Below are 17996 nucleotides of genomic sequence, written 5' to 3'. Positions count from 1 at the left end.
TGGTTGTGACTTGCAATTCCATGATGACTAAGCATTTTCACCATTTCTTTAAGTGCTTCTTGGAAAATTGATTTTCTTCTTTTGATTATTCTGTACTTAGTTCTATACTCACATTTTAAATTGGGTTATTTGCTTTTGGAATCTATCTTCTTGAGTTTTTTGTATATTTTGAATATTATCCCTGTATCAGATTCAGGGTTAGTGAAGATCTTTTCCCAATAAGTAGATTGCCATTTTATCCTATTGACAGTTTCCTTTGCCTTATAGAAGGTTTGTAGTTTCATGATGTCTTATTTGTCAATTGTTGATCTTGGAACCCAGGACCATGGAAGCCTATCATAAAAAGAACTGGAAAATCATGATATAATGTATGATTTTCTAGACAGATGCAGTGTACCAAAGTGAAATCAAGATTAGCTAAAGTATTTAAATAATTCTATAACCCATAAGGAAATAGAGGCACTCATTTAATCTTTCAAACCAAAAGAAGGCTTTCCAGATGGCCTTAATACAGAATTCTACCAGGCTTCTCAAAATAGCTAATACCAATACTCATCAAACTATTATAAAAATAGGAACATAATGGATTCATCATAATTAATTCTATGTGTCCACAGGCACTCTGATATCTAAACAACATAAGAAAGGAAGAGAAAGTTAGTCCAATGTGGCTTATGATTATCGATGCAAAAATATTCACTAAATTTCTGAAGAAGTCTTTCAGAAAATAAAACATACTCTCCTGTTAAAGTCTAGGAGAGATAAGTATTTATGGCATATATTTAAACATAATAATACAATATAGAGAAAACTGATATCCAACATTAAGTTAAATGGAGAGGAACTTGAAGCAATCCCTCTAAAATTAGGAACAAGACAAAGCTGTTCTATCTATTCAATATAGCCTTTACACTTCTAGCTATAGCCATTAGACAATAAAGAGATCAAGGGGATACAAGTTGAGAAGAAAGAAGTCAAGGTATCATTATTTGTGAATGATATACATAAGCAACATAGAAATTCTACTAGAGGACTCGTTAAAACAAGCATAAACAGGTCAAGCAAGTAGTTGAATATGAAAGTCACTCAAACAAATCATTAGCCTTCTTTTATACAAATGCTAAATGGACTTTGAAAGAAATTAGAGAAATAGCACCTTTCACAATAACAATAAACAATATAAGATATCTTGGTGTAACTTTAGTCAAGCAAGTGAGAGTTCTGTGTAAGAAGAATTTCAAGTCCCTGAGAAAGAAATTGAAGAAAAACTTAAAAAATGGAAAAATCTCCCATGCTCATTGATTGGTAGGTTTAACATACTAAAAATGGCTATCTTACCAAAAGAAATCTACAGATTCAATGCAATCCCCATCAAAATCACAACACGGTTCTTCACCGACATGATAAGAGCAATTTTCAGCATCATATGGAAAATCAAAAATCCTAGGATAATGAAAACAACAGTCAACAATAAAAGAACTCCTGGGTTAATCACCCTCCTTGACCTTGAGCTCTTCTATAGAGCAATAATAATCAAAACATCATGGTATTGGGACAGAGACAGACAGATAAATCAAGAGAATAGAATGAAGACCCAGGAATACTCCCATGAACCTATGGAATTTGATCATGAACAAAGAATTCAAAACTATACAATGGAAAAAAGGAAGCAGTTTCAACAATATAACTAATGGTCTGCACATAGAAGAATGAAAAATGATCCATATTTATCACTTTGTACAAATCTCAAGTCCATGAAGGTCAAGTATGTCAAAATAAAACTAGATAAACTGAACCTAATAAAAGAAAAGTGGGAAACATCCTCAAAAGCATTGGCACAGGGGAATTTTTTCTTAACAGAACACTAATGGTCTGGGCCCTAAGGCTATTTTTAATATTATGTTTTTCAAAAGTAATATTGTGTATCTAAAAAACAAGAATATTAATTTACAAACTTGAAATGGCTGAGGTGCCTATTTAATATATCAAAGTGTACAAGGGAGTCATATTCTACCAGTATCCCTTTCTCCCTACCTGTAACCAATAATTGCTAGCACACCCTGCCTCCTATAATAAAATTTCCATCGAAGGTACTGGGCAGTCTTTCCTCCAGAGGCTCTTGCCTATATAATCCAGACATTACTTTTGGTTACCTGCTCTTTTTACCTTTGGCATTATGTCTGCAATACCTGTTTCCCTTCCCTCCTTTCTTCCCTCCTCTGTCTCCTCACATAGTTCAGGGTCATACCCAATCTGCACATTCCCTGATCTATCTAACTCTGGATATGATGTCCATTTTTACCTGCAAGATACTTTCACCTCCACCATACTTAAAAACAGATATGTCTTTTATTTTTGTTTGCTTTCTTCCTTTTTTTTTCATTTGAAAGAGTTTTACACGATTACAGAACATAACAACTCTTAAATTTGGCTGACTTTCATCTTCATCATAGTTATATCTTAACAAATATTCAAAGGGGATACATTGGTATTTATGTGCATGTTCTCAAAAGCATTGTTTCATTAACATTTTTCCTTCTTAATATTCATTTGTTTTTAGGGGATTTAAAGCAGTTTTGACACACTGATTCCTTTCCCCTACTTCTCTCAGATCCATTTTTCTTCATTACCTGTTCAAGTATATGTCCTCATTTATGAACTCACCAGCTTAGGTAAGTTTCTATTTTTCTAATGAGACACTATGATGAAGGCAACTTAGAGAACTTTTATTGGGTGCTAGGTTATACTTCTAGTACTTGAGGTAATGACTATCACAGCAGAGAATATGGCAGCAGACAAATAGGCATGGAAGTGTAATAGTAGTTAGCACTTACATCCTGAATTCAGATGAATATAAGAAGAGTTAGCAAAATTTGAGACTGGGTTTGGGGTGAGCTATTGAAACCACAAACTCCATCCCCAATATAACACTCTCAACAATACCACATTTTTAATCCTTTTTCATATAATTGTACTAAGTAGAAACAAAACATATATATATATATATGATATTTCATAGTTTTTCTCACTTAAACTGTGTCATGCTCCACATCCTGGACCCCATAGGCTTGTAGCACTATCATAAAGAAAGGAGCATGTAATCATTTTCAAATCTCCATACCACTTCACAGTCTCTATACTCTTTGTAAGTTCAATCAGCAATGCTATTTAAAAGCTCATATTTTTCTGATATTCTAGTCAATATCTTAATTGTAATCCCCCGTAAAAACAAAATCAAACAGAATATACCATTATTCTAATATACAACAGTGCCAACTATATAATACCATTCTAATAGGAGAGGGGAAAGAGTGAGGAAACGGCGAACTCAACCAGACCTGAATGCCAGCAAGGCAGTTTTCCAATATTGTAACTCTGTATGTACAGATTGCTTGGCTTGTATTTCAGCTCTTCAACTCCTTTAATCTTTTCTGAATGCAACACACTTCTCTCTTGGCCTGCTTCTACTTTCCTTATACAGATTTTCTTAGCAGACATTCAATGGTTATTATATCTCTAGAATCTTGGGGTCTACAACACAACTCAGACTTCACATCTTAACTTTATGAAATGGCTTCTATGGAAATGCCTGCAGGACCCCTCCTATCACATGCCTGACCTCAGCAGGTTTCCATACCTTTGAGCAAATTTCATAACACCTTTATTCTTGCATCCTGGACTTTAAATCTAGGAATAACTTGGTGAAGCTGTCAATTATTATTCCCTGTATAGGATAAAATCTGTCTCTTGTTGAATTCCATTTGTATAAACTTTGCTTTGTCTTTCTTTGCTTAATAAGCCTCATTTGTTTTAGGAGAATAGTGTTCTATGGGCACTTCTTTTTATACATCACACTTTAGTTTCAGGACCTTGTGGTCAGTGGCTCTACAAGATGCCTCTGATCCTTGACAATAGCCAATATGTCTTTTGAAGAGTCATACTCTTTTTAAAAAATGTATCAATTCAATAGAGGCTTCTTCATGTAAAAGGAGAAATTAACACAAAAAATTTATTAGTCTTGTAATAAAATAATCAATGATATTTTGTTTTTATTGACTGAATTCTTAAAATAAGAATAGTATAAAAATACTTGTCTCTTTCTGTTCTAACAATTTATTATAGCTTTGTATATGCCTCACACACTTATTTTGCTACTTATGTGTATCCCTAGCCCTTATTTTACAGAAATAGTGTTTAATCCATGCTTGATGGGATTTTTGATTGTCTGTTATTGAATGCTGGAATTAGAATTATGTACCAGAATAACTTTGTCTTTAATAACTCCTGTCATTTATTCTATGACATTCATATATGATAATTTTATGAATTTCACATAACTATACAAAATTATCTATATACTTACTGAAAAACACTGCTTCGAATGATATTCAAATTTTCTTTTCTTCTTTTTAAATCATTTTATTCATTTACATTTTAAATTATACCCTTCTTTGGGATACCACTCCATAACATTCCTTCACATCTGCACTCTCCCCCATCCCCTTTCCCTCTATAAGGTGCTCCTCCATCTACTCGCACACTCGTGCCTAACCACTCCTGCATATCCCTATGTTGGGGCTTCAAGCCTCCATAAAATCAAGGGAATTCCCCTCTATTGATGTCAAGTAAGGCTGTCCTCTGCTACATATGTATATGAAGCCATGGATTGCTCCATGTATACACTTTGGTGGTAGTTTAGTCTCTAGGAGCTCTTGGTGACCCAGTTACGTGATATTTTTTCATCCTATGGGTTTCCAATCCTCTTCAGCTTCTTCAGTCTTTCCTCTACCTGTACCATTGTAGATGCTAGGCTCAATGGTTTGCTGTGAGTATCTGTATCTGTATTGGTCAGATGCTGGTAGAATCACTCAGGGAACAGCCAGACCAGTCTCCTGTTGGCAAGCACATCTTGGCAACAACAATAATATTGGGTTTGAAATATGCTGATGGGATGGATTCATAGGTGGAGTAATCTCTGGATGACCTTTCCTTTAGTATATGTTGCATTTTGTTTATCCCTGTCTTTCATTAGACAGGAAAATTCGTGGTTAAAAATTTTGAGATGAGTTAACTTTATGTCCAGCCATTTTACTAAAGTCGTTTATCAGCTGTAGGAGTTCTGTGGTGGAATTTTTGGGGTCACTAAAGTATATTATCATATCATCCACAATAGTGATATTTTGACTTCTTCCTTTCCAATTTGTATCCATTTGACCTTTATTTGTTGTCTAATTGCACTGGCTAGGATTTCAAGTACTATATTGAACGAGTAGAGAGAGGGTATGCAGCCTTGTCTAGTCACTGATTTTAGTGGAATTGCTTCAAGTTTCTCTCCATTTAGTTTGATGTTGACTACTGGTTTGCTATATATCTCTTTAATTACGATTAGGTATGGACCTTGAATACCTGATTTTCCTAAGATTTTATCTTGAAGGGGTGTTGAATTTTGTCAAATGTTTTCTCAGCATCTAATGAAATGAATATGTGGATTTTTTCCTTGAGTTTTTTATATAGTGGATTATGTTGATGGATTTGTGTGTATAGAAACATCTTTGCATCCCTGGGATTAACCCTACTTGATCATGGTGAAATTATTTTGATGTGTTCATGGGTTTGGTTTGTGAGAATTTTGTTGAATATTTTTGTATTAATATCCATGAAAGAATTTCCCTTTCTTTTCAGAAATAAAAATTAGAAACTGAAATTTACTTTCTTTTTAGGGTCTTTATGTGGTTTAGGTGTAAGCACAATGGTGCCTTCAAAGAATAAACTGGGTAGTGTACCTTCTGCTTCTATTTTGTGGAATTGTTGGAATAGTATTGGTATTAGATTTCCTTTGATGGTTTGATAAAAGTCTGCACTAAACCTACCTGGTCCTAGACTTTTTTGGATGGGAGAATTTTAATGACTTCTTCTATTTCCTGGGGCTTATGAGACTGTTTAGATAGTTTTGAATTTTGTCAAATGCTTCCTCTGCATCCAGTGAAATGATCATGTGGTTTTTTTTCTTTGAGTTTTTTATATAGTTTATTAGGTTGATCGATTTCCATATATTGAACCCTCCCTGTATCCCTGGGATGAAGCCTACTAGATCATGATGGATGATCATTTTGTTGCGTTCTTGGATTCGGTTTGCAAGAATTTTATTGATTATTTTTGTGTCAATATTTGTAAGGGTAATTTGTCTGAAGTTCTCTTTCTTTGTTGCATCTTTGTTTGGTTTAAGTATAAGTGTAATTGTGGCTTCATAGAAGGAATGTGTTAGTGCTCAGTCTGTTTCTATTTTGTGGAACAGTTTTACAGTATTGGTATGAGATCTCTATGAAGGTCTGATAGAATAGTGGACTAAACCCATCTGGCCCTGGTTCCTTTTTGGTTGGGAGACTTTTAATAACGGTTTCTTTTCCTTTAGGGGTTATGGGGTTGTTTAGATGGATTATATGTTCCTGATTGAACTTTGGCACCTGGTATTTGGCCTGAAAAATTGTCCATTTCTTCCAGAATTTCAAGTCTGGTCTTTTGTGGTATGATGTGATGATTGTTTGAATTTCTTCAGACTTTGTTGTTACATCTTCCTCCAAACTTTCTCAGTTCAGGAATTAATAAAAATTACAAATTCCCTTCGCATAAAATGGTAAAATTAAAATCTATTTTCATAAATATTCTATGACTCTGGGTCATATGTCCACATGATCCTTTGTCTCCATGTTGCTATCACTTAAAATATTTGCTAATTTCCAATTCCAAAGGAAAACTATGGCATCCTGTAGAGATAATCATATGATAGGACTAAATGAATGAAGAATCAAATTGTCTTAGACACTTAAATTATTTCTTTCTTCCCCCTGAGTTGTATGTGACTACTCTTTTAGACTTAACCTACCCCTAATCTGTTTCAGTAATGGTTGATTTGTCTGTTGTTTGCATGCTTACAGACATGAAAAATTAAATGAGCATCTGTCTTGCTGATATTTTCAAGTAAAAAAAAGCAGTCTCTGTGCTAGAGAAATAGCTACCCTTGTAGCACAAAGAGAAACATTTATCCACATTAATGCAGAAAGTACTTCAATGTGGAAGGATGCTCTCATAGCCCACTGTGACTCTAATCCCAATTATGTTTAATGTCATCAACAGCTCTGACCTTGACAAATCAGACTCTAGTGTATTTTATAGGATACAGCAACCAGCAGAAAAGAACTAAACTTATGTTACACAGTTAAAACTGTTCTGGGTATTTTCTGTTGCATTTGATTTTTGGATCAACTGCATAAATCCTACATTTAGGGAAACCACAGGGAATATTCCCTGGATGGTATAATATCTGCATTTTTCCAGGAAGTACCCAACTTCCATTTGTGTTGGATAAAATCATATTCATCATTGATAAACTTGAGCATAAAGTTAGAAAATCTGTTTTATTTTAAATTAGGCTTAAGAGATAAGAGGCAGCATTGCTGTCCTACTGAATTTCTATTTTCTAATTTTTAGCAAATGTTCCTTCACCCTTGATAAAGTGTGAGCTGCCTTGAACTGTGTTTGTACCTTAGTAGCAGTACTTCCTATGCAACCAGAAGACATGCTCACTTGAATGGTTTCATGTAAATTGCTTATATTTTAATGGAATCAAGGAAATAATGTCTTTGGAGCCATGCATAAGGTGTCATTGGCACAGAGCATGCATTCCGTACCCAGAATGACCTTTTCTGCAGGAAAGGGTGTACATGAACTTTTATAGCCTGCAAGAGTCTACATCAATACACTGCACAAACACTTTGAAGCAACTTTATTTAGGGATGGTAGTGGCTGTCTACTTGTCTCAATGATACATTTCAGTGAGCTAACAAACTAGATACAAATTAAAATAAGTTCGTATATTCCTAAAAGAACTAAGAAAGCAGAAGATAAATTTCACCTTTTGCTGAGAACTTACAAAATCCTCATTCTCCATTTCCATAGACACAATGTTCTCCAAAGGAGATCAGAAGTCTACAGAGTGTCTAATAATTTTTTTAGTTTTGTAAATGTTTTTTGTAAATAATTGAAAGAATTGGAAAATATAAATGTTGAAACAAGAAATACACACATATATAGAAGCTACGTATGGAATGACTTCCCTCAATGCAGACATTTATTTCGGGAAGATATGTAAATGATGTTTAATTATAATGCAACATCATATATAGTATACGAGGGCATTGACATCACCACATTGGTTATTGGTAGTATATTGAGTTCTATGAAAGCAGCCATATAGAGGGTTGTACTTTTCTTGTATTTGACAGAGAATTTAACATAAGGGAATGGTATAATGGAATCTATTCATTGAATGAATGTATCAATAGTTTTGTTGACTAAGTTAAGGTGACAAAAGATTTGTTAGAAGCTACTGTTTTCAGTCTCCTTTACTTATGAGCTTTGTGAAAGACTTTCATCTAGAAAAATCCAAAGATAGAACTATGATACTTCTCAAGATGCAAAGGATCCACCTCACATGAATCAGAACTACCTTTCAAACAATGTCATATGTTTTTAGATAGATGAATTTTACTTGTGTTATGGATACAGAATCGTATTTCCATATGACAATATCATCATCATTATATATCCATGAATTTTCATATGCCATTTGTATATGACTTGTGTGATATCTGTTATTTTTTCCACCTACATGTATGCATGTATGTATGTATGCATGTATGTATGGATGGATGTATGCATGCATGTATGTATGTATGTATGTATGTATGTATATCAATACAGAGTACATATCTATTTAATTGAGGACTCAAGAATAAGATGGACATATGGAGATTAGCATGCCTTATGACATATATTTGAATGATCTTCATTACAATGAAAATTACAAGATTACATTTATATTTTTAATTTATTTTTTATTTATTTTTCAAATGTTATTCCCTTTCCCGGTTTCCGGTCCATAAGCTTCCTATTCCTTCCCACTCCCCTTCTTCTATAAGGGTGTTCTCCCTCCCGAACCATCCCCACTTTTTGCTTCCCCGCCCTGACATTGTCCTATACTCGGGGTACAGCCTTGGCAGGAACAAGGGCTTCACCTCCCATTAGTGTGCCACAAGATCATCCTCTGCTACATATTCAGTTGGAGCCATGGGTCTGTCCATGTGTACTCTTTGGATAGTGGTTTAGTCCCTAGGAGCTCTGGTTGGTTGGTATTGTCATTTTTTGAGCTCGCAATATCCTTTGGCTCCTTTGATCCTTTCTCTAACTCCTCCAATGGGAACCCCTTTCTCATTTCAATGGTTTGCTGTTAGCATTTGCCTCTGTATTTTTTCACACTTTGGCTGAGCCTCTCAGGAGATAGCTGTACTGGGTTCCTTTCTGCATGTGCTTTTTTGCTTCATCAATATTGTCTTGGCTTGGTGGCTGTATATATATGGGATGGAACCCAGGTTAGGCAGGCTCTAAATGACCATTTCTTCAGTCTCTACTCCAAATTTTGTCTCCATATCTCTTCCTATGAATATTTTTATTCCCTCTTTTAAGAAGGACTGAAACATCCACATTTTGGTCATCCTTCTTGAACTTCATGTGGTCTGTAGATTGTATCTTTGGTCATTCAAGCTTTTGGTCTAATATGCACTTATCAGTAAGTGCATACCATGTGCAATTTTTTATGATTGGGTTACCTCACTCAGGATATTTTCTAGTTCCATCCATTTGCCTATGAATTTCATGAATTCATTGTTGTCAAGAAGTATCTGTTGTCACATGAGGTTTTGATCCAGGCAATTCTATCTGATATAGGGTGGAATCTACACAATGTTTTGATTTGCATTTCCCTAAAGACTTAGGATGTTGAACATTTCTTAAGGTACTTCTTAGCTGTTCAATATACCTCAGCAGATAATTCTTTGTTTATCTCTGTACCCCATTTTAATAGGGTTATTTGACTTTCTGACATCTAACTTCTTGACTTATTTGAATATATTAGATATTAGCTCTCTATCACATGTGGGATTGGTAAAGATCTTTTCCCAATCTGTTGGTTGCCATTTTGTCCTAATGACTGTCCTTTGAAATACAGAAGCTTTGCAGTTTTATGAGTTCCCAATTGCCGATTCATGATTTTAGAACATAAGCCATTGGTATTCTGTTCAGGAGAATTTCCCCAGTGCCCATGTGATTGAGGCTCTTCCCCACTTTCTCTTCTATCAGTTTCAGTGTGTCTGGTTTTATATGGAGGTTCTTGATCGACTTGGACTGAAGCTTTGTACAGAGTGATAAGAATGGAACAATTTGCATTCTTCAACATGCTGATCTCTAGTTGACCAGCACCCTTTCTAATTATTCCTCTCAATTTTAATCCCTTCTTTAGGTATATTAGTCCTCATATGGTTACAAATTGCTTCTACATGCATGCAAGTTTCTATGCAACCGGAGAGTTTCAAGACATAACAACAATAAAATGAAAACCTAAACTTCAGAAAATGTTACAATATTATTAAATAGACAGTGACAATTTGAAATATCAAAACGTGCTTTAAATATGAAAGCTCATATTATTCTATATTTAGGGAAGAAAATACTGTGTAAAAAAGTATGTACTTAGCACTATTTTCTGGGAAGGAATTTCTTATTCCTTTACATATGTCATTGAATATAATCCTGCCAAATAATTTTATGACAAATATACAATTAGATATCACCACTCCTATTTCAAAGTTTATAGAGTCAGGACAAATACTTAAGAAATAACACATATTATTCCAACTTGTTATATTTTAATTTTTTTATGTTATTTCTGTTTGTCTCTGTGGTAGAGGGGGATGATCTATGTTAGTCATTGCCAACTTTAAAAAATGTAATATGAAGAATTGTATTAGAACATGTGGGTTTTAAACGTGTGCAGTATGTGTTATTGCTATTCAAAACATTTAGAATTCATTGATTTTGCTAGCCATATCAAATACCATCTTTTAGAAAGCACATAAAACAATGTATTCCTTAATAATAGGAACATATGAGTATGTTTTGGAGGAGATAGTGAAATCAAGAATTTGAAGATTGTGGTTTTGGCTGTTTCCAATTGTGAAATTTCACTAAGTGCATGTGTAGGCATGTGGCATTTGGGTATCTTTCAGTATAGGACATTTGGAAGGGTAATGAACTTGGCACAACATTTGTAAGGAGATACATAAGGGACAGTTAAGAGATTTTAAGAGAGTGGAAAAACTCTAGTTTGGAGTTGTTTCTGAGTTAGTGGCCTCTCAGAAAGACTTTAGATGGCACAACATAATATTGACATAAATTTCAATATCATTGCCTATTACATGGATGAAAATAGTGATTGCTCTCTCTCCCTTTCCCATTCTATCTTTCACTGTCTCTTTGCCTCTGTCTTTGTGTGCATGTGTGTGATAAGTTATGTGTGTTTGTGTGTGATGATATCTTATGTCCTCCCATGTACAATTTAATAGACATTGGCTAAGCAATTTAAGTTATGATTCTGGAGATCACACATCTTTAGGCAACCAATAAGATACAATCAGATGATATGAAATTTTGTGATAGGGGTTTGTTACCTGCAGTTTATGACAATGATCCAGTAATATATTCATTAAACCAAGCATCACATCTACCTTTAACATTTCATAATTACATTTACATTTATAGTGTTTTGAACAATTTCATAATTCTTGAAGTCAGGGAAACATTTTCTTTTTTTGAATAATAAATACTGAAAAGTTTATTTGTAAACTTTGAAAATATTTTTTCTATTTTTTATTTTTCTCCATCTTTATTAACTTGGGTATTTCTTATTTACATTTTGATTGTTAATACCTTTCCTGATTTCCGGGCCATCATCCCCCTAAACCCTCTCCCTCCCCTTCTGTATGGGCTTCCCCTCCCCATCCTCCACCCATTACCACCCTCCCCCCAACAATCACATTAACTGGGGGTTCAGTCTTGGCAGGACCAAGGGTTTCCCCTTCCACTGTTGCTCTAACTAGGCTATTCATTGCTACCAATGCGGTTGGAGCCCAGGGTCAGTCCACGTATAGTCTTTGGGTAGTGGCTTAGTCCCTGGGAGCTCTGGTTTGTTGGCATTGTTGTTCATATGGGTTCTCGAGCACCTTCAAGCTCTTTCAGTTCTTTCTCTGATTCCTTCAATGGGGGTCCCATTCTCAGTTCAGTGGTTTACTGCTGGCATTCGCCTATGTATTTGCTGTATTCTGGCTGTGTCTCTCAGGAGAGATCTACATCCGGTTCCTGTCAGCCTGCACTTCTTTGCTTCATCCATCTTATCTAGTTTGGTGGCTGTATATGTATGGGCCACATGTGGGGCAGGCTCTGAATGGGTGTTCCTTCTGCCTCTGTTCTACACTTTCCCTCCCTACTCCCTCCCAAGGGTATTCTTGTTCCAGGGGAACATTTTCAAACCCATCTATGGCTTAGTACACTATAGACAGCATCATGAATTAACTCTTCTCCCTGGAACAACAGAAATATATCAAGTGAAGTGACGTAAGTAACGAATAAAAGAAATGTGAATGCCTTTTAAGTAAATACAGTTTCAGTTTGTAAGTTAATGGCTAATTTTTTCCTTTTAGAGATAACTGAAAATGTTTTAGAGGAGAAATCAATGAGATAAAATGAGTTGATATAAGACACTGTACCAGTGGAAAGCTCTTGCTCATGAAGAAATAATTTGTGATGTTAATTGTAGTTAGTAACTGATAGACTTTGTTTTATAATAAAATATATGTCTTTCAGAGCTCTTCAATGTTCTGCTTAATGTACAATTTCTCCAGAGCTTGTCAAGTAATACAACTGTTAATATTACTTTTCCAAATAGTAATTTGACATCAAAAGTGTTTATAGAAAAGTAAAATGAATTTTATTCATAATTTCAATGACAATTAGACACAAAGTGATAACCTCAAATTTAGAGTTTTATTTTAATTTGTGTGGATGTTGCATGTATTATTTACATTTAATACAGCAATTTACATAGGTTGAAGTCCCAGAAACCATGTCTTTCCAAAGCAGCATACTTTTTTTTTTTTATTAACTTGAGTATTTCTTATATACATTTCGAGTGTTATTCCCTTTCCCGGTTTCCGGGCAAACATCCCCCTCCCGCCTCCCCTTCCTTATGGGTGTTCCCCTCCCAAGCCTCCCCCAATTGCCGCCCTCCCCCCCATAGTCTAGTTCACTGGGGGCTCAGTCTTAGCAGGACCCAGGGCTTCCCCTTCCACTGGTGCTCTTACTAGGATATTCATTGCTAATTATGGGGTCAGAGTCCAGGGTCAGTCCATGTATAGTCTTTAGGTAGTGGCTTAGTCCCTGGAAGCTCTGGTTGCTTGACATTGTTGTACTTTTGGGGTCTCGAGCCCCTTCAAGCTCTTCCAGTTCTTTCTCTGATTCCTTCAACGGGGGACCTATTCTCAGTTCAGTGGATTGCTGCTGGCATTTGCCTCTGTATTTGCTGTATTCTGGCTGTGTCTCTCAGGAGCAATCTACATCCGGCTCCTGTTGGTCTGCACTTCATTGCTTCATCCATCTTGTCCAATTGGGTGGCTGTATATGTATGGGCCACATGTGGGGCAGGCTCTGAATGGGTGTTCCTTCAGTCTCTGTTTTAATCTTTGCCTCTCCCTTCACTGCCAAGGGTATTCTTGTTCCTCATTTAAAGAAGGAGTGAAGCATTCACATTTTGATCATCCGTCTGGAGGTTCGTTTGTTCTAGGGATCTAGGGTAATTCAAGCATTTGGGCTAATAGCCACTTATCAATGAGTGCATACCATGTATGTCTTTCTGTGATTGGGTTAGCTCACTCAGGATGATATTTTCCAGTTCCAACCATTTGCCTACGAATTTCATAAACTCGTTGTTTTTGAGAGCTGAGTAATATTCCATTGTGTAGATGTACCACATTTACTGTATCCATTCCTCTGTTGAAGGGCATCTGGGTTCTTTCCAGTTTCTGGCTATTATAAATAAGGCTGCAAGGAACATAGTGGAGCACGTGTCTCTTTTAAATGTTGAGGCATCTTTTGGGTATATGCCCAAGAGAGGTATAGCTGGATCCTCAGGCAGTTCAATGTCCAATTTTCTGAGAAACCTCCAGACTGATTTCCAGAATGGTTGTACCAGTCTGCAATCCCACCAACAATGGAGGAGTGTTCCTCTTTCTCCACATCCTTTCCAGCACCTGCTGTCACCTGAATTTTTGATCTTAGCCATTCTCACTGGTGTGAGGTGAAATCTCAGGGTTGTTTTGATTTGCATTTCCCTTATGACTCAAGATGTTGAACATTTCTTTAGGTGTTTCTCAGCCATTCGGCATTCCTCAGCTGTGAATTCTTTGTTTAGCTCTGAACCCCATTTTTTAATAGGGTTATTTGTTTCCCTGCGGTCTAACTTCTTGAGTTCTTTGTATATTTTGGATATAAGGCCTCTATCTGTTGTAGGATTGGTAAAGATCTTTTCCCAATCTGTTGGTTGCCGTTTTGTCCTAACCACAGTGACCTTTGCCTTACAGAAGCTTTGCAGTTTTATGACATCCCATTTGTCGATTCTTGATCTTAGAGCGTAAGCCATTGGTGTTTTGTTCAGGAAATTTTTGCCAGTGCCCATGTGTCCCAGATGCTTTCCTAGTTTTTTCTTCTATTAGTTTGAGTGTGTCTGGTTTGATGTGGAGGGCCTTGATCCACTTGGACTTAAGCTTTGTACAGGGTGATAAGCATGGATCGATCTGCATTCTCCTACATGTTGCCCTCCAGGTGAACCAGCACCATTTGCTGAAAATGCTATCTTTTTTCCATTGGATGGTTTGGCTCCTTTGTCAAAAATCAAGTGACCATAGGTGTGTGGGTTCATTTCTGGGTCTTCAATTCTATTCCATTGGTCTATCTGTCTGTCTCTGTACCAATACCATGCAGTTTTTATCACTATTGCTCTGTAATACTGCTTGAGTTCAGGGATAGTGATTCCCCCTGAAGTCCTTTTATTGTTGAGGATAGCTTTAGCTATCCTGGGTTTTTTGTTATTCCAGATGAATTTGCAAATTGTTCTGTCTAACTCTTTGAAGAATTGGATTGGTATTTTGATGGGGATTGCATTGAATCTGTAGATTGCTTTTGGTAAAATGGCAATATTTACTATATTAATCCTGCCAATCCATGAGCATGGGAGATCTTTCCATCTTCTGAGGTCTTCTTCAATTTCTTTCCTCAGTGTCTTGAAGTTCTTTTTTTTTTTTTTATTAACTTGAGTATTTCTTATATACATTTCGAGTGTTATTCCCTTTCCCGATTTCCGGGCAAACATCCCCCTCCCCCCTCCCCTTCCTTATGGGTGTTCCCCTCCCAATCCTCCCACATTGCCGCCCTCCCCCCCATAGTCTAGTTCACTGGGGGTTCAGTCTTAGCAGGACCCAGGGCTTCCCCTTCCACTGGTGCTCTTACTAGGATATTCATTGCTACCTATGGGGTCAGAGTCCAGGGTCAGTCCATGTATAGTCTTTAGGTAGAGGCTTAGTCCCTGGAAGCTCTGGTTGCTTGACATTGTTGTACTTTTGGGGTCTTGAGCCCCTTCAAGCTCTTCCAGTTCGTTCTCTGATTCCTTCAACGGGGGACCTATTCTCAGTTCAGTGGTTTACTGCTGGCATTCGCCTCTGTATTTGCTGTATTCTGGCTGTGTCTCTCAGGGCGATCTACATCCGGCTCCTGTCGGTCTGCACTTCTTTGCTTCATCCATCTTGTCTAATTGGGTGGCTGTATATGTATGGGCCACATGTGGGGCAGGCTCTGAATGGGAGTTCCTTCAGTCTCTGTTTTAATTTTTGCCTCTCCCTTCCCTGCCAAGGGTATTCTTTTTCCTCATTTAAAGAAGGAGTGAAGCATTCACATTTTGATCATCCCTCTTGAGTTTCGTTTGTTCTAGGGATCTAGGGTAATTCAAGCATTTGGGCCAATAGCCACTTATCAATGAGTGCATACCATGTATGTCTTTCTGTGATTGGGTTAGCTCACTCAGGATGATATTTTCCAGTTCCAACCATTTGCCTACGAATTTCATAAACTCGTTGTTTTTGATAGCTGAGTAATATTCCATTGTGTAGATGTAACACATTTTCTGTATCCATTCCTCTGTTGAAGGGCATCTGGGTTCTTTCCAGTTTCTGGCTATTATAAATAAGGCTGCAAGGAACATAGTGGAGCACGTGTCTCTTTTAAATGTTGAGGCATCTTTTGGGTATATGCCCAAGAGAGGTATAGCTGGATCCTCAGGCAGTTCAATGTCCAATTTTCTGAGGAACCTCCAGACTGATTTCCAGAATGGTTGTACCAGTCCGCAATCCCACCAACAATGGAGGAGTGTTCCTCTTTCTCCACATCCTCGCCAGCATCTGCTGTCACCTGAGTTTTTGATCTTAGCCATTCTCACTGGTGTGAGGTGAAATCTCAGGGTTGTTTTGATTTGCATTTCCCTTATGACTCAAGATGTTGAACATTTCCTTAGGTGTTTCTCAGCCATTCGGCATTCCTCAGCTGTGAATTCTTTGTTTAGCTCTGAACCCCATTTTTTAATAGGGTTATTTGTTTCCCTGCGGTCTAACATCTTGAGTTCTTTGTATATTTTGGATATAAGGCCTCTATCTGTTGTAGGATTGGTAAAGATCTTTTCCCAATCTGTTGGTTGCCGTTTTGTCCTAACCACAGTGTCCTTTGCCTTACAGAAGCTTTGCAGTTTTATGACATCCCATTTGTCGATTCTTGATCTTAGAGCGTAAGCCATTGGTGTTTTGTTCAGGAAATTTTTGCCAGTGCCCATGTGTCCCAGATGCTTCCCTAGTTTTTCTTCTATTAGTTTGAGTGTGTCTGGTTTGATGTGGAGGGCCTTGATCCACTTGGACTTAAGCTTTGTACAGGGTGATAAGCATGGATCGATCTGCATTCTCCTACATGTTGCCCTCCAGGTGAACCAGCACCATTTGCTGAAAATGCTATCTTTTTTCCATTGGATGGTTTGGCTCCTTTGTCAAAAATCAAGTGACCATAGGTGTGTGGGTTCATTTCTGGGTCTTCAATTCTATTCCATTGGTCTATCTGTCTGTCTCTGTACCAATACTATGCAGTTTTTATCACTATTGCTCTGTAATACTGCTTGAGTTCAGGGATAGTGATTCCCCCTGAAGTCCTTTTATTGTTGAGGATAGCTTTAGCTATCCTGGGTTTTTTGTTATTCCAGATGAATTTGCAAATTGTTCTGTCTAACTCTTTGAAGAATTGGATTGGTATTTTGATGGGGATTGCATTGAATCTGTAGATTGCTTTTGGTAAAATGGCAATTTTTACTATATTAATCCTGCCAATCCATGAGCATGGGAGATCTTTCCATCTTCTGAGGTCTTCTTCATTTTCTTTCCTCAGTGTCTTGAAGTTCTTATTGTACAGATCTTTTACTTGCTTGTTTAAAGTCACACCGAGGTACTTTATATTATTTGGGTCTATTATGAAGGGTGTCGTTTCCCTAATTTCTTTCTCGGCTTGTTTCTCTTTTGTATAGAGGAAGGCAACTGATTTATTTGAGTTAATTTTATACCCAGCCACTTTGCTGAAGTTGTTTATCAGCTTTAGTGGTTCTCTGGTGGAACTTTTGGGATCACTTAAATATACTATCATGTCATCTGCAAATAGTGATATTTTGACCTCTTCTTTTCCGATCTGTATCCCCTTGATCTCCTTTTGTTGTCTGATTGCTCTGGCTAGAACTTCAAGAACTATATTGAATAAGTAGGGAGAGAGTGGGCAGCCTTGTCTTGTCCCTGATTTTAGTGGGATTGCTTCAAGTTTCTCTCCATTTAGTTTAATGTTAGCAACTGGTTTGCTGTATATGGCTTTTACTATGCTTAGGTATGGGCCTTGAATTCCTATTCTTTCCAGGACTTTTATCATGAAGGGGTGTTGAATTTTGTCAAATGCTTTCTCAGCATCTAATGAAATGATCA

Source organism: Rattus norvegicus, chromosome 1 (assembly GCF_021556685.1).
Source record: "Rattus norvegicus strain SHRSP/BbbUtx chromosome 1, alternate assembly SHRSP_T2T, whole genome shotgun sequence".
In the NCBI taxonomy this organism is placed as follows: domain Eukaryota; kingdom Metazoa; phylum Chordata; class Mammalia; order Rodentia; family Muridae; genus Rattus; species Rattus norvegicus.
The sequence above is the reverse complement of the archived record's forward strand: the minus strand, read 5'-3'. Positions refer to the sequence as shown.